Source organism: Furipterus horrens, unplaced genomic scaffold (genome assembly GCF_987537825.1).
Source record: "Furipterus horrens unplaced genomic scaffold, mFurHor1.1.pri manual_scaffold_2, whole genome shotgun sequence".
In the NCBI taxonomy this organism is placed as follows: Eukaryota; Metazoa; Chordata; class Mammalia; order Chiroptera; family Furipteridae; genus Furipterus; species Furipterus horrens.
Genome location: NW_028327172.1, coordinates 33,146,385 through 33,169,336, shown reverse-complemented (window position 1 = coordinate 33,169,336; position 22,952 = coordinate 33,146,385). Strand labels below are relative to the sequence as shown.

The 22,952-nt window shown below is 37.3% G+C and overlaps 1 protein-coding gene and 1 pseudogene across 1 annotated transcript in view; one reads left to right on the top strand and one right to left on the bottom strand.

The window, feature by feature from the left end:
* PIK3C2A (phosphatidylinositol-4-phosphate 3-kinase catalytic subunit type 2 alpha) overlaps positions 1 to 22,463 on the bottom strand; it is a 91,557-nt gene extending 69,094 nt beyond the window's left edge. The window contains exon 1 of the mRNA XM_090263562.1: positions 22,361 to 22,463. The gene's annotated coding sequence lies outside the window, so the exon portion shown is untranslated. The remainder of the gene's footprint in view (positions 1 to 22,360) is intronic.
* Positions 342 to 761, top strand: LOC150018127 (enhancer of rudimentary homolog pseudogene; annotated as a pseudogene).
* Positions 22,464 to 22,952: the final 489 nt, after the last annotated feature.

Below are 22,952 nucleotides of genomic sequence, written 5' to 3'. Positions count from 1 at the left end.
CTGTATGTAAATCTTTTTAAAATATTCTATTTATTTATTTTTAGAGAAGGGAAGGGAGAGAGAAAGAAAGGGAGAGAAACATTGATATGCTAGAGAAATTTCTATATGCTGCCTCTCACATGCCCTCAACCAGGGAACTGGCCCGCAACACAGGCATGTGCCCCGACCAGGAATCAAACCGGCAACTTTTCGGTTTGCAGGTCGGCACTCAGTCCACTGAGCCACACTGGCCAGGGCATAAGTAAATGTTTTATCAAAAGAAAAGACTGTCGGGCATCATGCAGCTAAGCTTGTGTGAGGTGGTAGTGTTGGAGGCGGCTGCAGTGAAAGAGTTTGGTGCGATGTCTCACACCATTTTGCTGGTATGGCCCACGAAGAGGCCAGAGGGCAAAACCTACGCCGACTATGAATCAGTGAACTAATGCATGGAAGGCATTTGTAAAATGTATGAAGAACATCTGAAGAGAATGAATCCCCACAGCCCCTCCATCACATATGATATCAGCCGGTTGTTTGACTTTATTGATGATCTGGCAGACCTCAGCTGTCTTGTTTACTGAGCTGATACCCAGACATACCAGCCTTATAACAAAGACTGGATTAAAGAGATCTACGTGCTCCTTCGTCGGCAGGCCCAACAGGCCAGGAAACAGTTGTGCTGAAAGGTTGAGGGTGGGCTTGGAATACAGGTGTACAGCGATCTGTAGTGGGAGTTTTGTATTATAGTAATCCTGTTTCCATTTTGGTACACTCTAGTCAGGATTGAAAGTGCTAGATGAAATGGCATTGAACAAGATCTGAAACTTTTATCATCCCCCTTTTTTTCTTTTTTTCTTTTTTTATTGAAACATTGTTATGATTTTGAAGGAAGTTTTTCTTTGTCAGTTAATGTTCATATCTGCTTTATAACATTCACTGCCCTAGCTCTTCAAGTTGGGGTCGGGGTGGTGACACGGTTTAGTTATGTCTTAAGATAAAGTCTTGGTGCAAAATAAATAAAAGTTCTTTAGTTATATTAAAAATAAAAAAAGACTGTACATAGGGGAGAAATGGGGGCAAAAGTGGGACAACTGTAATAGAAAAACAATAAATATTTTTTAAATATAAAAAAAACTACATAAATATTGACTCTTGCTAAATATGCACGAAGTAATTAGAGGAAAGTACTGATATCTACAATTTACTTTGAAATGCATAGAAAAAATAAGATGAACTAATAAATGAAGAGGTAGGATAGATGGATAAATACGTGATAAGGGAAGTATAGGAAAACGTCAGCAGTAGAATCTAGGTGGTAGGTATATGGATAGTTATTTTGAAATTGTTTCAATTTGGCTGCATCACTGAAATTTTCACAATACAATTCTGGGTGCAGGGAAAATAGGCACAAATTCCCCTCATTCCAGTATACACTTCCCTTTGCAATTTGACTTCACTGTTCCTCCCATAAGGAGGTGAGGTCTATTTCTTTACTTCATCTGAGCTGGCTTTGTGACTTTCTGTGACCAAAATATGGAAGAAGTGACACTGTGGGAGTTCTAAGTCAAGGGCATAAAAGGCCTGACTGCTTCAGCTCTTCCTTTCCTGAGTGCAGTCACTGCCATGTGAATACTCATGGAGGATGAGAACATCCAAGGAGGCCCAGGCAAGAGCCAGCACCAACCAACCACCAAACACGTCAGTGAAGTCCCCCTCTCAGACCACCCATCCATATAGTCCAAGTAACCACGCCCACATGAGTGATCCAGACCATGACCAGAAGAAGAAAGCACCCAGCCAGAATTCAAACCAAATTGCTAACCTACAAAATAATTTTGGAATGGTTTGTTACACAGCAAGAAATACTGATAAACCTTTTCTTTTTACTTCTGGAACACAAAAACTGAAGCTATTGGACTTACCTATTTCACAGTAAATTTGTCTTAACCAGCATAGCCACCACCACTACCTTTCTTTGCTTGTCTTCAGAGAATGAATAGTTCCCTCTTCTTTTCTAAGGCTGCTCCCTCCACTTACACCCTTAATCCCACTGAATTCTCCACTTTCTTATTATTCCTTTGTATTAATGATTTCTTCTTTAACTTGCTTTTCTGCTCCTCTGCATAAAAATGTTCACGTTTTCTCCATGGGGGGGCAAAGGGGAGGGGGAGGGTTCTCAAGATTCTCCTTTAGGCTCTAGTGGCTTCTATTTCAATTTTTCTCTTTTCACAGCCAAACTTTTCAAGATTGACCTACAAAGTCCTTTCTTTACTCATTCTGCCTTGGAAAAATCTACTTGTCCTTCAGGGCCCAATTCAAATACAGCTTTCTGCCTGAAACTTTTGTTAAAGCAGCTACTATCAGAATTCATCTTTTTAACTCAAGGAATATTTCTTATCTTTTGTAGACTGTATGCTGTTTTTGCCTGATAGACATCCTTTTTTCTGGTATAAGTATCTCTAACTTCCTTTTGGGAAACTACTTCTCTCCCTTTTATTCTACCTAGTCTGAACAGGGCTGATCTTACTCCTTACCCACCTCTCCCAATCACTCCAGAGGATCCAAGTCTAGCCAATCAGTTATCCCCAGGACTTCTGAAACTATTTGTAAAGGAAGCTTATCATTGAGGTTGCTAAGCTGATAGGATGTAAGCCTGGCACTGCTGTGACTGTTTGCCACCACTGGAGGATATGCTGCCTGAGACTGTATCCAAGCCAGAAGAGAGCATAGATAAATAAAACAGATTATGGATATTACATTAACCATCTGGATATAATCCATATCCAAGGCCAGTCTTTTCATTTATGTGGGCTAATAAAACCCACTCTTTGCTTAAGCAAGTTTAAAATTACTTGCTGCCACAATAAGCAAAAATATGTTTATTAACACAGAATCTGTAACCTGTATGTCCAACTAACAGACTAAAATAAGCTTCTCAAGTACAGAGGCCTACTTTGCTCGTTTTTCTTCCCTGCAACATTTAAAACCATGCCCTGGCTGATGTGGCTCAGTGGATTGAATGCCGGCCTGCGAACTGGTTCAATTCCCAGTTGGGGCACGTGCCTGGGCTGTTGGCCAGGTCTGTGGTAAGGGGAGTGTGAGAGGTGACTGAATGATGTATCTCTCTTACACTAACGTTTTCTCTTTCTCCCTCACTTAACCTCTCTCTAAAAATAAATAAATTTTAAAACGACTTTGCTTAATAAATATGGAACTTAATTCAATGATCATGTGAGTTAACTGGAGGAAATAAGAACTAATGAACAGTCATGGGGAAGAGATTTCAAATCATAAAAGAGTTTGGAGATGGAGCTTTTGGTGGGAGAAAGGAGTCAAGTGCAAATTGCCTGTTATTGAACACTACAACTCACTGCATCTTTTTCACAAAATCAGATGGATAAAAACAAAATAACATTTTAAAGAGTTAAGATACTGAACTGTAATTCATCTTCCCACAAGCACAATGACAATCTCTTATTTAAGTATTGTCTTGGCTACCATATTGGTAATGATATGACATTGTTCTGAAAGGAAATCTGGATTTTTTAAAGTGAGTTTGAGACAGTTTATTCAATGAAGAACACACTTATTCCAAATATTACATATTAATGTTATCTCTCATTTACTGACAATGGTATAAAATTAAGTTCGAAATATATTTTAACATTGAATGGTGTTTTTTTTTCACACGATCAATTCATTTGCTTGCTTTATCCCTAGTACCAATCCAAAGCAGTATATATATGCTAAAGTAAATTCAATTTAGTGATAGTGACCTATTAGCAGCTAAATTATCATGTTTTAGTTTTCCAAAAGATTATTGTGTGTGTGTACTCAAACAATAATAAAGTACTTAAAACACTGTCCAAAAGTAACCCTATGCTTAAGCTGTTTTCCTGGGGCTGCTGTACTGACATGCTCCATTAATTTTTAAAAATGAAACTTCACTTGATGACAAACATTTAGAGGAAATAATTTCCTACATGCTAATTCAAAATGAAAACTTCAATGCTAATCCTCTCCTAATTCAAAGTGGGAAAGACAATATAACTACTATTTGAATGATGACTGTATACCATCTGCCAAAAATTTCCCAGCATAAGTAACCCAGTGATGGTCTCAAAGCCATAGCCACTTTAAAATTCTTCAAAAGAGGGCAATTAAACTATTCAAGTAAACTTTTGGATACCATTTGCAGACCCAAAAGCATTAGTTTAAAAGCTCTTGGCTTCTTCTGTGATAGACATTCATTTAGAATTTAAATTTAAATCTCAAAAAAAAAGCAAGCAGGCCTGCCCGACTACCCATATAAATGCTTTACAATCTTAAAATTCAAGATAACTAAGAAAATAAAGAAAGAATGATCTGAATTCAACAGTACAAATATTTCTCCTCTAAAATGAAAGAATAATAAATTTCGGTACCTTCTTGGCACTGATTATTGTGCCACCATTAAAAATAAAATTATGAAGACCATAATAACCATGAAAAATGTTAAAATTGTAGCAAATATACCATATTCAAAACATTGCTTTAAGCATTATATTAAGTAATCTAACCTGCACCAATTCTATTAAGTAGCTAGTATTATCATTCCTAGTATACAAATGAAAAAAGTTAAGCACACAGTTATATAATCCACCAAGCTCATAGCAGCTAGTCGTGAAATCAGGACAGTTCTAAGTCACTATAATATACAATATTTTCACATTTACCATTATATGGAATCAGTAAGTGTCTAAATATACCTTATTCGTTATAATTACCAGGTTTCTTCCTTAATCCTAGGGTTATTTTTATCTGCGCTTATAAATTTTATTGTTTCTTTTAATTCTACCACGAAGTAGTTAATACTGCTTGTTAGTTATAATATGTGTCAATTTATCAGCTGGGTTTTTTATTACCAAATGAACAGCAAACTTATCATTTCATTGAGGGCATAAATTCTTATGTTATTCACCCTCTACACTCAAATCTACAGTACTTGTTGAACAAATGCATCAATGACTAGAGAAGTTATGACACAATTCATTTAACAAAGAGTTCAAATTCCAAGACAAAATAAACATACTTAAAGAGTGCATATAGTAATAATTCAAATAAAATTGAAAAATCATGTGGTTGAGTTTAGTATAAACAAGTGGTGAGACAAAATTTTACCTTGGAAACTAGAATAGAAATGGCAACACACAACTAAAAATAGAAGAGAGGAATTCCATCTGTACTAAAAGGAAAAACTCCGTAGACAAGAAGACAATATTCTATCTCTACTGATCCATGAAGTGAAAAAAACTCATCTGACAAAAGAAACCAAGTACTTTGGGGTTAGGCACTGTACAAATCTGTCAAAAAGACAAAATGGAACACTGCTCAGGTGGTGGGTGAGAGAAGGTTAGAGCAGCACTGTTCAACAGAATAGAATGAAAGCCACATATGAAATTAAAAACTCCTTAGTTATATTAATGAAAAAAAAAGATAAAATTAATTTTCATATACTCATTTAATCCAACATAACCAAAATTATTATCATTTCAACAGGTAATCAATATTGGGAAATATGAAAGGGATATTCTACATTCCTTTTTTCAGACTAAGTCTTCAAAATCTGGTATGTATTTATACTTACCACATTTCAACTTAGACTAGTCACATTTCAAGTGCTAAAGAGCCAAAGGTGGCTAGTGGACAACACAAGATTTGAATTTATGAGGAAAGAAACAAAAACCACAACGAACAAGCATCATTACTTTCATGGTGATAAGAAGTTATCTTCCCAAAAGTTCACCCCTTCTTCCTTCAGGTCCCTTAAGTGTCTCAAATGCCTATTAGTTATTTTTCAGAAAAAAAAAAATTATATTTTTTAAGTCCCACAGACAGCATATAGTCTTTTAACTGAAGTCTGTGTTATCATCTTTTATAACATTTTTATTGTTATAGTATGTAATTTCAAACTAATCTCCTACAATTACAAAATTGTTAACACTGTATAGAGAAATGTGCTGACAATCAGCCAAATTGGATTACAAAAAGATAAAGTATTTAAATGTAAGAAAAGATAGCCCTGGCTGGTGTGGCACAATGGATTGAGTGCCAGCCTGCGAACCAAAGGGTTGCCAGTTCGTTTCCCAGTTAGGGCACGTGCCTGGGTCGTGGGCCAGGTCCCCAGTTGGGGGGCACACGAGATGCACACATTGATGTTTCTCTCCCTCTCTCCCCCTTTCCATCCCCCTCTCTGACAGTAAATAAATTCTTTTAAAAAATGTAAAAAAAGACAATAAAAATCAAAAGATAACAGAATTCCTATGTAACCTCAGCATAAAAAAATGGTCACCCTAATATGATTCAAAACCTAGAAGCCATGAGAAAATATTCAAGTACATAAACATTAAAAAAAAAAAAATTTTCATTTGGCAAACAAGCACCACTGCATTTAGTCATTTCTTCAATAATATTTATTGGGTGTATACTATAAGCCAGGACTTGTTCTAGGTGCTGAAAAGTAAAATAAAAATAACCAATAAAAATGTCAATGAAGAAACAATAAACTGGGAAAAAAATATTTGTTACTCAGATCACAGAGAAAGAGCTAATTTTACTAACACATAACAAGGAGCTCATAAAGAAAAACCACCATATGGGAAAAGGGATAAAGAGTCTGAATAAGCAGTAGACAAGATGTTTACTTTTACTCATATTGAGGCAATAGCAATTTAAAAGTTATACTAAAACTAATTATATACCAAACTGATAACAAGCTCACAAAGAGAAAAATAGTCACATTACCAACATATATTAGATACATAAAACAGTAAAGAAATATTTATAGTAATATTTAGTGGTGCTAGAAAAGTGGAAAGGTTGAAAAATTAATGAAGTAAGCATTCATCTTATGAAAAAGAAATAACAGCAAAGGAAAAGTAGAAGGAAGGAATGAAGACCAGAGAAGAAATTAGTGTCATAGGAAATATACAACAAAAATCAACAAAGGCAAAAGTTGGTTCTTTTGAAAATACTAGTAAGATATCTAATGATGCTGATCAAGAAAAAAAATAGGGGGATAAACAATATCAAGAATAAAAAAGTGACATCCAACTCACGCAGCAGACATTAGAAAGGAAGATATTATTATTAAGTTTAAGCAAATAAAATTTTATACGTAGACAAATTCCTAGAAGATAGCAACTTACTCAAACAGAAACAAAGTTGAATAATCATATAACTAATAAAGAAACTGAATTAGTAGTCAAAAACATAGTTTCCTCAAAGAAAACTGCAGGGCTATATAGCTTCGCTGCCTTCCTATAAGGAAGGAAGAATCTTTCACAAACCCTTCCAGAGACAAGACAAAAAGGTATGTTCCCCAAATCTTTTATGAAACTACTATAACCTTGCTAACAAAACTAGGCACGGGTGAGAAAAGAAAATAACAAATCAGCCCTGGCTGGTGTGGCTCAGTGGATTGAATGCTGGCCTGTGAACCAAAGGGTCACCTGTTTGATTCCCAGTCAGGGCACATCCCTGGGTTGTGGGCCAGGTCCTTGGTTGGAGGTGTGCAAGATGTTTCTCTTTCACATTGATGTTTCCCTTCCTTTCTTTCTCCCTCCCATCCCCACTCTCTAAAAATATAAATAAGTAAAAATGTTTTAAAAAAGAAAATAACAAACCAATCTTACTTATAAATAAAATCTTACTTATAAACACAAATACAGAAAATCCTAAACAAAACTCAGTTGTAAATACAAAACGCAATTTACCACATCAATAATAAAAGAATTAAGGTAGAAAAAGCATATATTCATCTCAATAGGTAGTCTTAGCCAACTATGAATAGAAGGGAAGTTCCTTATTTGACCAAGGGTATCACAATACTTAGTGGTAAAACCTTAAAAACTTTCCCTTTGACCATAAACAAAAACCAGGATGCCCACCACCACTTCTATGCAACATTTTATAGAATCCTAGACACGCAGAAAGGCAACAAAAAGGAATCAAAGGTAGGATAAAATAGAAAGAAACAAAATATTACTTAATAAAGTAAAAGAATCCAAAGAATATTAATATAACAGAATTACCTGCCAGAGTTTAGCAAAGTTATTGACTATGATACTAATATACAAAAATCAATTGTATATCTATATTTTTGCAACAAATGGTCAGAAAAATCAATTTTGTAAAGGTAATTTATAATAACACACACACAACTCACGAACTAACAATACATGTAAGAAAAAGTTGTAGGGGAAATTACAAAACTTTATTGACAAATTAGAACTATGTAAATGTAAGGGATTTTTTCCCATATTAACAAATTTGAAGACTTAATTTTATAAATATGCTATTTCTGAAATAAATCTACAGGTTCAATGCAATTCCAATCAAAATTCAAACATACTTGTAAAATAAAATTTGATAAGGTGATCCTAAAATTTCTACGGTAACCAAAAGGGTCAAAATAGCCAAGAACCGCTTGAAAAGGAACAAGGTGAGAAAATTTGCTCTACCCAATAAAGACGTATTATAAAGCTAACTTTACTTAAGAAAATACGCTATTTGTGCAGGAAGTGATAAATCTGAAGAACAGGAAGAACAGGGTAAGCCCTGACTGGTGTGGCTCTGTTGGTTGAGCGTCGTCCCTAAAAGCAAAAAGATTGTGGGTTCAATTCCACTCAGGGCACGTGCCTGGGTTGGGGGCTAAGTCCTGGTTCCGAGCGCTTATGAGAAGAAACCGATCAATGTTTTCTCTCACGTCTCTCATAATGATGTTTCTCTTCCTCTCTTTCTCCTTCCCTTCCTCACTCTCTAAAAATAAATAAATAAAACTATTTTAAAAAAAGAGAAAGAAAGAACAGAACAGGCTAAGAGCACAGAAACAGACACACACCTACATAGATACCTGATTTAATACAAGAACTGCAAATCAGAGCACAGGAAAGAATTTTTTTCAATAAATGGTACTAGAGCAAATGGAGGGGGAATAAAATGGCTTTCTACTTCCCACCTTAAGCAAAAATCAACTCAAGACAAACCAAATGCCTAATTATGAAAGAAAAAAGTATAAAGTTTTCAGAATTAGAGAAGGGAAAATTTTGTTGACATATAGAAAGCATTAACCATAAGAGAATACATTAATAAATTTGACAATAATAAAACTCAGAACTTTTATTCATCAAAAGACATCAATAGAACGACTTAAAAAAAAAAAAAAAGACAAATTCTGGATAAATAACTCTTACAACTTAAAAAGACAGCCCTGGATGATTTGGCTCAGTGGGTTGAAAGCCAGCCTGCAAACTGAAGGGTCGCCAGTTCAATTCCCAGTCAGGGCACATGCCTGGGTTGTGGGCCAGGTCCCCAGCTGGGGACGTGCGAGAAGCAATCACACATTGACGTTTCTCTCCCTCTCTCCCTCCCTTCCCTTCTCCCTAAAAATAAATAAATAAATTCTTTAAAAAAAACAAAAATAAACAAAAAAAAAGACAGTAATCTAAAAGAAAAGTAAGCAAAGACATCAACCTCACAAGAGAAATCCAATGGCCAAAAAATATATGAAAAAAGGCTCAATCTTACTAGCAATCAAGAAAATGTATATTAAAACCATAGTGAGATGCCACTACACATATAACACTGGGAAAAAATTTTAAATTTTACAATACTAAGTGACAGCAAAGACACGGAACAATGGGAAAACACACACTGCTGAGATGAACATGGATACAGTTAAACTGTAACAATCATGGTCTGTTTCTAGTCACAACAATTCTGACACCAAATGTGGTTTTTTTCTCCCACATACCAACATCCAGTTCTTCAACTCTCCAGATACCAACTAAGTGTCCTACAATTCAAGTTAATTCTGATGGTGAGACTCCACAGGTTTATAGGTTCAGTCCCGTAAGACAATCCTTACTTCAGATGCCAGGTACAGGTATTGGGTCCTCAGGTTACCCACACTTCTGTCCAACTTAGGTACAAATCGAGGGTTCCCACAGTCCCCACTCAGGTTTGATCATTTGCTAAACAGTTCACAAGAAATCAGCTTACTTCCTCTATTACGAGTCTGTTATCAAGGATACAATTCAGGAACAGCCAAGGGAAGAGATGCACAGGGCAAGGCTGGGGCTGGGGGAACAAGGAGAGGTTCTACGGCCTCTCTCGAAGTGCCACCCTCCCAGCACCTCAGTGTGTTCATTAACCTGGAAGCTCCCAAACCCTGAACTTCAGGTATGGGTGATTAAATCATTGGCCAGTTAGCTCAATTTCCAGCTCCCCTCACCTCCCCAGAGGTTACTGGCAGAGCTGAAAGTTCAAACCCTCTAATCATATCCTAGTCTTTCTGGTGACCAGCCCCCATCCTGAAGCTATTATCTAGGGATCCCAGACACTAGTCACCTCATTAGCATACAAAAGACTCTCTTATCACTCTGGTGATTCCCAGGGTTATCAAAAGTTGCATTAGGAAAAAAGAGAGAAAAGTTGCATTAGAGCAGCAGTTCTCAACCTGTATGTGGGTCACGACCCCTTTGGAGGTCGAACGACCCTTTCACAGGGGTCGCCTAAGACCATCGGAAAACACATATATAATTATATTGTTTTTGTGATTAATCACTATGTTTTAATTATGTTCAATTTGTAACAATGAAAATAAATCCTGCATATCAGATTTTACATTACGATTCCTAACAGTAGCAAAATTACAGTTATGAAGTAGCAACGAAAATAATTTTATGGTTGGGGGTCACCACAACATGAGAAACTGTATTAAAGGGTCGCGGCATTGGGAAGGTTGAGAACCACTGCATTAGAGGAACAGGGGACAAAGACCAATCTTTTTTTTTTTTTTTATTATATCACCGTTTATTTAAAGAAATTCTATACAACACTGCCAACGAGATAATTACGGCTATTTTTTTAATGGATAAAACTTTGGAATAACATTAAGCAAATGGGGAGACAAAAATACATATGGTTCCATTCATATAAAGTTCAAAGACATAAAAAACTAAAATATATTGTTTAAGAATACTTATATCATGGTAAAATAGTGAAGGAAAGGAAAGGATTATCAAAAATTGCAATAGTGGTTACTTCACAGAGGGAGGTAGATAGATTTATGATGAGGGAGAAGTAGCCTGGGGACTTCTGAAATAGCAGCAATGTTCCAATTCCTAACCTAGCAGCAACTGGTTATACAAGTGTTTATTTAACAAGTATGTATTCAATAATCATATATGCTTTATGCACTTTTCTGTGTATTATTTCACAATAAAAAGAATATATTCCCTCGATTCCCAGTCAGGGCACATGACTAGGTTGCATGTCAGGTCCCCAGCTGGGGGCACGAGTGAGAGGCAACCACACAGTGATGTTTCTCTCCCTCTCTTTCTCCTTTCCCCTCTCTCTAAAAATAAATAAACAAATAAATATAAATTTATTATTTTTTTAAAGAATATATTCCCCACATATTTCAAACACAGTCTCGTATCTATATTATGAAATGTGAAAACTAAAAAAGAACACCTGCATTATAAACAGTATATGGGGTTTCTTTACCTACGTGTGGCAAACACAAGTTCAACTTTTAGTGATACCAAAAAAAATACAAATCAGAGCTGTACTATCCCTTTCATTTGCCGATCTATAGGCTGAATTAAGGACGCCACCCTTACTCATTAAGAGATGGGAAAGAAAGAGTAAGACTGCAAAAGCCCTAGCCAGGTAGTTTAGTAGGTTACAGTATCATCTTAATACACCAAGGTTGTGGGTTCAATTCCCAGTCAGGGCATATACAAGAAACAACCAATGAATGCATAAATAAGTATAACAACAAACTGATGTCTCTCTCTCAAAATCAATTTAAATATTTAAAATAAAATTAAAAAGACTGCAAAAGAAAACAAACTATAAAATATGATTTCTCAAATTTTCATCATCTGTGAATCACTTAATGGGCATTGACCATAACATGATCAATTTAATATTCATTGCATTTTAAAACACAAGTAAAACACTTTATATGAACAGTAAGATATTCCCATCAGTAAGAGATAATTGTACACTCTCACCATCCTATGTATATATCCAGTAAATTTACTTCTTATTTGAATTAAATCAGAAAATACTAAGTACAGCTTGTCAGGAAGGCAGCAAGTTTTGGTGATGGCTTTATCAGACAGTTATGGATATGTACATAAAATCTTATAGGCTCTACCTTAAAATATTTCTGAATATGCACATTTCTTCATTATATTCCTGCTACCATTCTAAACCAACCCACCAAACACGATCTCTTGCCTGGATTATTGAAATAGCTTCCTAGTCTGTCTCTGCCATCTCTCTACCTCCCACCTTTAGACTATTCTCAACACAGTAGCCAGAGTAACTCTGAAAAACCTAATCTTCTTAGCCCTTTGCTCAGAACTTTCAACAGCTCCTATCCTGCTCAGAGAAAAGGTAAAATCTTGAAAATAAGCCCACAAGGCACTCTAATATCTGGCCCTCCACTTACCTCTCTCCGGTTAACTCAACTCTCTGCTACTGTTACACAGGCTTCTGTTCCTCAAGTACATTTGGTCTTCTGTTCCCTCTGACTGAACTGATCTTCCCCTGGATAACTGAATGGCTCACTCTCCAGCCTTCCGTAAGTATTCATTGAGAAGGTGACTTTTGAGTCAAGTCCTCACTAACAGCCTAGTTAAAACTGTAACTTTCACTAACTCCATTGCCTATGCACTTTATTTATTTTCTCCTAAGCATTTAGTACCATCCAGTATACTATACATTTTACTTACTTATTTTATTGTCTATCTTTCCCCTCTGGACTATAAATTTTATGAAGCTGGGATTTGTCTGTTGGGTTCACTCCTATATTTCCAGGACCTGAAACAAGCAAGCTTTCATTCAGATGTTTGTTAAATAAATGAAATTAAGTTTAATATGGACCAGACTAGGAAGCAATTCTTCACTGTAGAGTGTCTCCAGTAATCTGTAAGATACTTAAGAGCACACAAAAATATCATACTTAAAATGAATATTTTAACTTAAGAGATATAGTATTTTTACTCCACTCTTGATGCATTCATTTTCACTTAAAGTATTTGGAAGTCGGCTTAACTGTGTCAAATAATAAGCCATTAATTTCTTCCTCTGAGAGAAGAAAATCCTATGTATATACTCAGAATTGTTTTCCAGGGCCAGATAGTCCATTTTGGTCAGACCAAAACACTATTTTGAAGTACAAGTACTTGTGGGAATTACAATTCAAGTCTTCTGGTTTACGAGAAATACTGGACCTTGGGCTCAATAGCAATGTAGCTAGAAATGAATATTAGATGTTATCCATGTAAAATTGAAGACCTGCCCTGGCTGGTGTGGCTCAGTGGACTGAGTCCTGGCCTGCGACCAAAAGGTCACCGGTTCGATTCCCAGTCAGGGCACATGCCTGAGTTCTGGGCCAGGTCCCCAGTTGGAAACATGCAAGAGGCAACCAATCAGTGTATCTCTAACACATCAATGTTTCTCTCCCTTTCTCCCTCCCTCCTCCTCTCTCTGAAAATAAATAAATAAAAAACAAACTGAAGACCTGTAATCATGAAACTAGTTGAGACAGCCTTGGGAGAATGTATAGGATGAAGGGAGAGAAAGAGACAAGGAAGAAATCATGAGGGCCACTAAAATGTAAGGAAACAAAAGGTCAGAGGACAATAACTGGTAGGTATGAAGACTGGTATTAGAGAAATGAGGGAAAACAAAGCATCCTAAGAAGAAAGTAATCAGTATTGTCAGAAACTACAGGGAGGTAACAGATGAGGACTGAGAAATACTCTAGGTCTAAGGCTCACTTGTGATTATTTTTAAAATAACTTCATTGGGATATAATTCACTTATAAAATTCACCCACTAAAAGTATATAATTCAGTATACTTCACCACTACCAAATTTCAAAAACGTTTGTATCATCTCCAAAGAAACCCTTTATCCACTGTCACTCACTCCTCATTTTTCCTCCCCCACAGACCCTCATTAGTGATTTTCAAAAAGGAGAATTTACCCAAATGTGAAAAACTGAAAAAGTAAGGACTTACAATGAACAAGGGCATATTATCCTTTCAATTATTTGACAGTAAAGAGAACTAGGAGAGAGTGGAGGAGGTGTCAGAAACTGCTATTTAAAGCAGGGAAAGGACTTCCATAAGCAGTAGGTTGAAGAGAAGGATCTGGGGAACAACAGCTGAAAGGGACAGGAGCTGAGAGACACGTAGCTCAGATCCTGGGTCCACCTGAGTAAGCTAGAATCAGAAGCACAGAGGCAAGCGTCTGACTCAGTCAGGAAGACACACCTTAGGAGAGAGTGAGGTGATAAAGGAAAGAACCTACTAACTCAATACCTACAAATGGACGGACTGCTGGCGGTTGGGAGAAGAAACATTAGTGGAAAGCAGATTTCCTTTTCATTATCTAAACTTGTATGGAGTTTTAAGTATTTCATCACTAGCAAGCTTACTATTTTAAAACAAAGGTGTAAATATGTAATAGAGGGATTTTTCTCTTCTTGTTAATCAGGGGAAAGATGAAATTGGAGCCATAACCTGGACATAAGAAAAAAGAGTCATAGGAACAGCTAAGAGAAGAGCCTTCCCCAGTTTCTTGACAAGTTTAAAGATGGATGAGCCTATCTTGGCTCCCGCATTCTTTAACCTCCATACCACACTTAAAATTATGCTTTGCCCAAGTACTACAAACAATTAATAAAAGGCTTAATTCTCCCATTTTGACAAAAGCAATGGCTACACTGTAGTCTAATAAGCACTGGCAGTCATTATACTTATTACCTTCAGCCCTTAGAAGCACATAAAGATTCACAACCAGGGCATTCATCCAGAATAACTTTCTTTATCTGCATATGTGTATAACTGTACGTGTCTGGGAGGGGGAAAAGAAAAGGGGGGGTGGAAATACAGTCACAGCAAGAGGTTCCTGTTTAATGACATTTTACTGACAAAGCAGTTTTTAATCTAACTCAGAATCCCAACAGTAGTACTGCTTTGTGGAGATAATTGCTGAACTTTGGACTGCTTTATGGTTCATTCATTTAACATGAATAATTAAATATACTCTAACATCACCCAATTCCAACATGACAATTAACAGAAAGCCTTTGTGCTAAATTTTTTGGTATATGCCTCCATTCCAACTTGGATTATGTTAAGAAAAATAAAACTTGAGTTGCGACTGGAATTTTGCACCCAAACCCCATCAATTTCTATAGCTAACAGCATCTTGATTTCACATGACACCAACTGAATGAAACTGCTAGTTCCCTAGAACAGTGATAAGAGGAGAAAATGATGGACTCCAGCTCAAATATCACACTTCCCTCTTACTGTGTAATCTTAAGCAAGCTTCTTTATCTGCCTTTGTCTTAGTTTTCTCACCTGTAAAACACACGTCAGTTATATGGCTAAATAAAACTATATAAAATGCCTACTACATAACGGCATTAAAAAATACACCAAATTATTAGAACAACCAGTAGTATGTTCCTACCATTAAAAACCACAGCTTACTGCCAATAAGCACATGAAAAAATGCTCAACATCATTACTCCTCAGGGAAATGCAAATCAAAACCACAGTGAGACACCACTTCACACCTACTAAAATGGCTATAAATTTTTTTAAAAAGAGAAAGACAGTAAGTGTTGACAAGGATGTGGAGAAACTGGAACCCTTATACTTTGCTGATGGCAATGTAAAATAGTGGAGTCACTTTGGAAAACACTTCCATGTTTCCTCAAAAAATTAAACAGATGTACCACTGCCCACTCCTAGATATATACCCAGAAGAATTAAAAACAGCAAGTTACAGAGTTTTTGAGATCTCACTCCCCAGTATGTCATCAATTTTGCTCAAATAAACTCACAAAAATTAAAAACAAACAGCAACAACAAAAAACATGGACTTACATATCTGTACACAAATGCACATTATTCACAATAGCTAAAAGGTGCCAACAAGCCAAATATCCATCAACAAAAGGATATACACAATGTGGTATATTACCTACAACAGAATATTTATTCGACCATTAACAGGAATAAGTTCTGATACATGCTACAACATGTATGAAAACATTATACAGGTTAAATAAGCCAGATACAAAAGAACTAATGTTGCATGATTCCACCTTATGAAATATCTAGAATAGGTAGATTCATAGAGACAGAAGGGAGATCAGCAATTACCAGGAGCTAGAAAGAGGGAATGGGTACAGCTAAGTTAGTAGAGCTTCTGTGTGGGGTGATGAAAAATTTTGGCAATAGCTCTGGCTGGTGTCACTTGGTGGATTGAGCACTGGCCTATGAACCAAGGGGGCGCTGGTTTGATTCCCAGTTAGGGCACATGCCTGGGTTGCAGCCCAGGTGCCCAGTTGGGAGTGTGCAAGGGGCAACCAATAGATGTTTCTCTCCCTCCCTTCCCCTCTAAGAATAAACAAATAAAACCTTAAAAAAAAAAAAAGAATCCAAAGAAGAAATATTTATGTTTAAAAAAAGAAAAAGAAAAAATTTGGAAATAGATAGCAGTAATGGTTGTACAACTTGTAAATATAATTAATGTTACTGAATAATACACTTAAAAATGGTTAAAATAATGAATTTAATGTAGAATTTACAATAAAAGTCATCTTGACAGAAACTGTCACATAATTCCCCATCTTCAGAAAACCTAATTCTAAAATCTTGTTTTTGACAATTAGCAAATATCAATAGTTTACATATGTAAGAAAATAAAAGGGTAGACTAGGTCTCTGTACTATTTAAATTTTTCTGTTATCTAAAACTGTTCTAAAAATTACTTTAGCCCTGGCTGGTGTGGCTCAGTGGACTGAGCTCTGGCCTGCGAACCAAAGGGTTGCCAGTTCGATTCCCAGTCAGAGCACATGCCTGGGTTGCAGGCCAGGTCCCCAGTTGGGGGCGCATGAGAGACAACCACACATTGATGTTTCTCTCCCTCTCTTTCTCCCTTCTCTCTCTAGAATTAAATAAATAAAATCTTTTAAAAATTAAATAGAAATAAAATTAAATAAAAATAAAACAATAAGGACATTTTTTGCAGTGATGGAAATATCCTGTATTTTAATTGTAGTGGTAGTAAACACTGTTGCTATTTCTCATAATTTTAAAGCTGTACACCTAAAACAGATGGATTTTATTATAAGTAAACTATATTTCAATAAATCTAATTTTTAAAAATCCTAAACATTTACAGTATCATGTCATGCATTGCTATATAAGCAGAATTCCAGTCTGGTTAAGTGTCACTATGAGGTTTAGTCAGATAAAACAAGGCTATGAAATCTGGAGCCAAAGAGCACCTTTCCCAACTCAGGACTATGATCTAGAAAAACAAACACTAAACTAAAAAGAGTCAGAACAGTTATAAATTACATTAGCAACCCATAGAAAGTGACTTCATAAATCAATTTGGTTATGGCTATTCATAGCACTATGGTTTTATTTATAGGTATCATTAGGTCTCCTTTAGTGCTTATCTTGGAGGGAAAATACATGCTTCCCATAATTCCCAAAACTGCAAATAGAACATTTTTAAAAGTATTTTCCTGTTCGCTAAATAGACAGGTATTTTCCTAAGTCTGTCTATCTCTCCCATCAACATCCCTGCTTTTTCCTCACCTCACCGGCATTGATTTGTATTGTCTCCTCTCATTTTCTGCACCCTTTTATCTTGAAAGAGAATTTTGTCTTTGCTTTTTCCTCTCATTCCACAGCAGAATTTTAACAATACTTAATCTCTTCCTGCTTCTTCTGTTATTTCCTGAAGGTAAACTGCCAATTTCCGTTTTTATAGGAAAATACTTTTTTTTAAGTAGCCTGCTTCGATAATGCAAAATTTCTAACCAATTTTCTTAACACTGCCTATTCCTTTCTCTTCTTGTAGTCCAATTTCTCACCAAGTCCCTACTGATTTCACAAAGGGAACAAGCGTTAGTTACTCCGCTGCTCATTTATAGTCACCAACTTCTCCTTTAGTCCTCTTAACCATGCCTTCCATACTGCTTAAGCCACGAGTTCACTCACAACCTGTGCTAAGATTTCCTGAATCACGCAAATATAAAATTTGACCATTGGCCTCTAAATTCTTTGTAGAAGATATCTATTCTCATCTTACCTCACCTATGTCCTGTCCTTATCTTTTCAAATAAGCCTTGCAGATCCTTCCTTAAACCCACCCTTTATTTCCTCTTATCTAAGTTCTCCCCCAAGTTGTTCTGTGCAGTGAAATAACTAGGTCCTTGACACCTCATCACTTTTTACTACAGCAAGTTTAGGATCTAAATTCTTTAGTTAGAAATATTGCCTCATTAACTCTCATCTATTTAAAAAGTATCTATACTATACCATCAACAAATTTTTATAATTACTCTCTGCTATATGTACTGTCATTGGTCTCTCATAAGTGAAATATAAACACCGTAACAGCAGGAAGTACCCATTCTTTAAAACACACTCCAAAATCTGTTGTTATGTATCTAAATACCGAAGTACTATAGAAAGAGATGCAATGAAAAAAAATAGTAGGCTTAGCATTGTAAGACATTATAAGTTCAAGTAATGCCTCTAATGTATTATGCTAAAGTCATAACCTCACTGAGCCTCATTTTCATCTTTAAGAAAATGAGAAAAATATTTGCCGCATTTACTTCACAGAAAATAAGGTCAGTGGAAGGGGAAAGCATCAGTTAAGTTACAATCATTAATCAATACAAATATAAGGATATTATTTGCTTCATCACTGTTAGTTGTAGGTACTTGTTTAAAATAGCTTCTGGTATTTTTTTTTTTAATCAAACTTAATGATTAGCAAATTAAATGAAATCAGGCCATGGCTGGTGTAGCTCGGTTAGACAATATCCCCTAAAGCAAAAGGTCACTGGTTCTATTCCAGGTCAGGGAACATGCCTAGATTGCGGGTTCTGTCCCCAGCTGGGGTGCCTGTGAGATGCAAGCAATCAATGTTTCTCTCTCACATGATTGTTTCTCTCCTTCTCTTTCTCCCTCCCTCCTTTGCCCTCTCTCTAAAAAATAAAATAAAGTTTAAAAACAATCCTACTTTTATTCCTAAACAGCTGAATTTAAAACTTTAAGAAATCTAAAAGTTAATTTGAAATTGCACAACTCTACTTAACTGCCTAGAAAGTCCATGTGTGACCTCCCATTATGTTTTGAATCTATAACATGTTCTAAAGAATAAATTGGAAAGCCCTGGCTGGGCAGCTCAGCTGATTAAAGCATCGTCCCAAAAGGTTGCAGGTTTGATCTCTGGTCAGGGCACATTACAAGAATCAACCAACCAATGTATAAATAAGTGAAGAAAAAAATCAACAATTCTCTCCCTACTCCCACCCCCATCTGTCTTCCTCCTTCTCCCTCTTTGTCTTCCTCCCTCCTAAAACCAATTTTTTAAAAAACAACCAAAGGAGGGATACAAAAACTAAATGCACAAAATCAATATCAAAAATGCGCTTCCACCAGAGACAAGGTAAACAAAGTTTCTTCTAGCCCCAACCATAACCTTATGAACAACCTGAAAGATATCCTACAGCAATGTCATTTCCAAGTATGACCACAATTCCAATAAAAAGAGCATCATGGATGAATACTACCAAAATTATTAGAAATAATAAATTATTAGTAATGTATTTCTCATAGGAGTTGCTTTTCCTTTTCAAGCAGGAATCCAAGATAGAAAAGCAGAATTTTCACTGTAGATCTGCATTGTCCAATATGGTAGCTACACGAACCTACTGAGTGCTTGAAATGTGGCTAGTCGGAAGTGAAATGTGCTGTTAACTGTAAAAGGTACAACAGATTTAACAATACAAAAATGTAAACTATCTTACATATGTCGTTCTCATGTAATATTTCTACTGGACAGCACTGATTTAGTAATCAACTCTCAAAATAAGAGTGGACACCAGAGGCATTAAGCAGCTTGGTTAATATCTCACTGCTTGATAGTATCACAGCAGGGTCTAGAACCTGATCATCTTAATCCCACCCTTATTAATAGGAGACATTTGTCCTTTAAGGCTGAAGGTGAGGATCTTCTTCTCTGTCAGATGTACTCATTCCTTCTCCATCTCCCAGCCTAGGTGATCACATCCTTTATTGTACTACTTGGACCCACTACTGCCCTTATAACCATACTGTTATAATTGGGACTAGAGAACTTCTTGAGGACAAGCACTGTCTCATTCATTTTTTTATCCCCAGAACCACTGCAAAGCCAGGCACCCTTGCAGGGTCTCTGAAAACATTAAGATCTTTCAGATGGTAAAGTTTTAGCCCTACGGAGGTACAACTAACAATCAAATCATGTACTAAGTAAATGAATGGCACTAAAACATTCACCTTTATCATTTACCTGCCTTAAATTCTTTTTGGAATACGGCAAATATATAATAAAATGGTAAATTTATGTTATCAAAGCAATACAAGTTACAAAGCAAAGTGCTTTGCACTGCTGCTCTGCAAAGTTTGGTCTGATGCTCTAATTAGAACTCTGAGCTCTTGAAAAAAATCCAACACTCTCATTAAGTTCACTTACTGAATGTGCTTACTAAGTAAGAACACCTTGCGCAAGATGAAAGAAAGATTTCTGGACATGGGAATTTGATATTGCCATCTTCAATTAACTGAAAATTTTGGAACCATTCATGGCTGAAGGGAAAAATAATCATGTTAATATACAGCTAATTACATAAAGTTAGTTTCTAAAATTCCTAAACGCAAGCATGCCAACTTTCATATTCTATAAAACAGAAAAAAATTGTGAAACCTATAGATGAAAATATCAAAATATATTGCTTGCCAAGAAAAACTGAAAGCAACAGGCATACAAAACGGCAGGGATTTTCATCAGAAAAAAAATTACTCTACAATATGTTAATGTAGGCAAAATAACTTGTGGAAGCTCTAGATGTGCTTTGTACCTACATAAAAATCATTTTGAATTAAGTTTGAGTTAAATAATAAAACTTCTCTATTCTCACTCAGTAATAATGCTTTTCAGTACTCAAAGACTGTCTTAATGTTAAAGAAGCAGTTATCTTCAATTGTTTAGACCTCAACTAAGGCACTTCAGTCTAATCTGCTACTATGATTGAGAGCACCAACCCCAACTACCTCAAAAGCCTCCTGGCAAAGTGGGCCACAAGCCAAGGAGGCAAAGGTACAAAGTCTCTCCCTGGATCAAATCGGTGTTCCTGGACCTCCTAACCTGCAGTCTTCCCTCTTTAAATTGTCTTCACCACTCTTCTAACAATAGCTTTCTTTTTTCTGCAACTCTTCTAATCTATAACTTTGATGCTCCAGGATTAAACAATCTTTTCAGCAGAGCTTTCCTGCCTGACACCCACCTGGAAAGATTTTAGGGTATCTCTTTAATAGATAATCTTGTTCAAAGAGGAAGGCCTCCTTTCTTACACTCAATTCAACACCCACTGTTAAAAATAAAAATATAATTACCACCTCAACTTCTATCCGGAGAATACAGGGAAAGAACCCCTACAGGTTCTTCCACGCTCCTTTTATCTCCAGACTTTCCTCCTCACTTAGTTTTCTTCTTCCTCATTTCCCTTCTCAATCATTGCTTCCCATTTCCGAAAAAAATTCCACTGCTCGAGAATCTAGTTTTTAAAGACAACCCATTTAATGAGGAAAATAAGCATGTACAGGTACTGCTTTTATCTTCAACTACTTATTGTTCCTCCGTCGCTCAGGAAGATGAGCTAAATACACACAAATATTCTTCCCCACCAAGTGGTTTCGCGGCCAAAAGGTAAGAGCGGGAAAGCGGGATGAGAAAAGGATCATTAGCCCCCAAAACCCGAGATCAGAGGGACAAGGAAGTGAAAAGGGGATGGAGGGAAAAAAACCTAGTGAGAAGTGCAACACACGTTGGATAGATAGATTTAACATTTCGTGCAGAAAGTAGGACCGGGCACTGAGGCTCCAGCCCAGTCCCGCGGGATAAAGTGGTTGCCTCTCCTCCCACTCTGGGACAAAACTAACTCCCCCAACGCCGTCCCAGACCCCGACAAGAAGGCCTGGTTGAGGCGCAGGCCCCTGCACCTTCGGCGGGACAGTCGGCAACGACCTCGGTGGAAGCAAGGCCCGGAGAGAGGTGAGTCGGGACGGGGCAGCGCCAACAGTGCGTACGAGATGGAGGGTCAGAGACTGGCACTCGCGGGACTGGGGGCCCCGACTAGGAACCCTTCTATCCCGAAATCCCCGAGGCCCCTCGCTGCCCTTGCGGAGCTGGGTTCCAGGTACCGGCCCCTGCCGCACCCACCGCTCCTCACCTCACGCTGCCTGAGCCTCCGTTTCTACCACAACCCAAGCCGAAGCAGCCACTGCTGTCCGAGCCATTTTCCGCCGAGCAGTCTCAGCCGCCGCGGAGGGGTTCGACAGACTCTGCGGCCAGCCTAGCATATACGTCACTTCCGGCCTGAAAGCTCCGCCTCCCGCTCCCAGGCTTCTTGCGGATTGGCTGGCGCAGACGGCCTACCTGAGGTAGCGGGCGGGACTTGGGCGCGTCCAGTGAGGCGCCAGCTGGGACGGTGGATGCTACCGTCCGGCTCTCGCTGGGTGAGTGTCGGGCGGACTCTGGAAGTCTCACATCACCGCCTCAGACTAGGCGAGCGGGGCCTCGGTGGACTCTGGCAGAGCCTTCGAAGCCCCGCCAACCGCTGAAGCGCTCTATTGTTTTCGTGCCCTCTCGGGGAACTCCGCGCTCGCCTCCATCCCGGCTTCGGCTCCCAGATTTGTGGTCTCCGCCTCAGGCCGCGCAGACATTAGTTTGTGATTGGAAGCCTGAAAGAACAGGGAAGTTACAAAAATCTTTCACTCCAACCAGCGTTTACCGATTCCTCAAGGCGCATCGGGTGCTGTGGG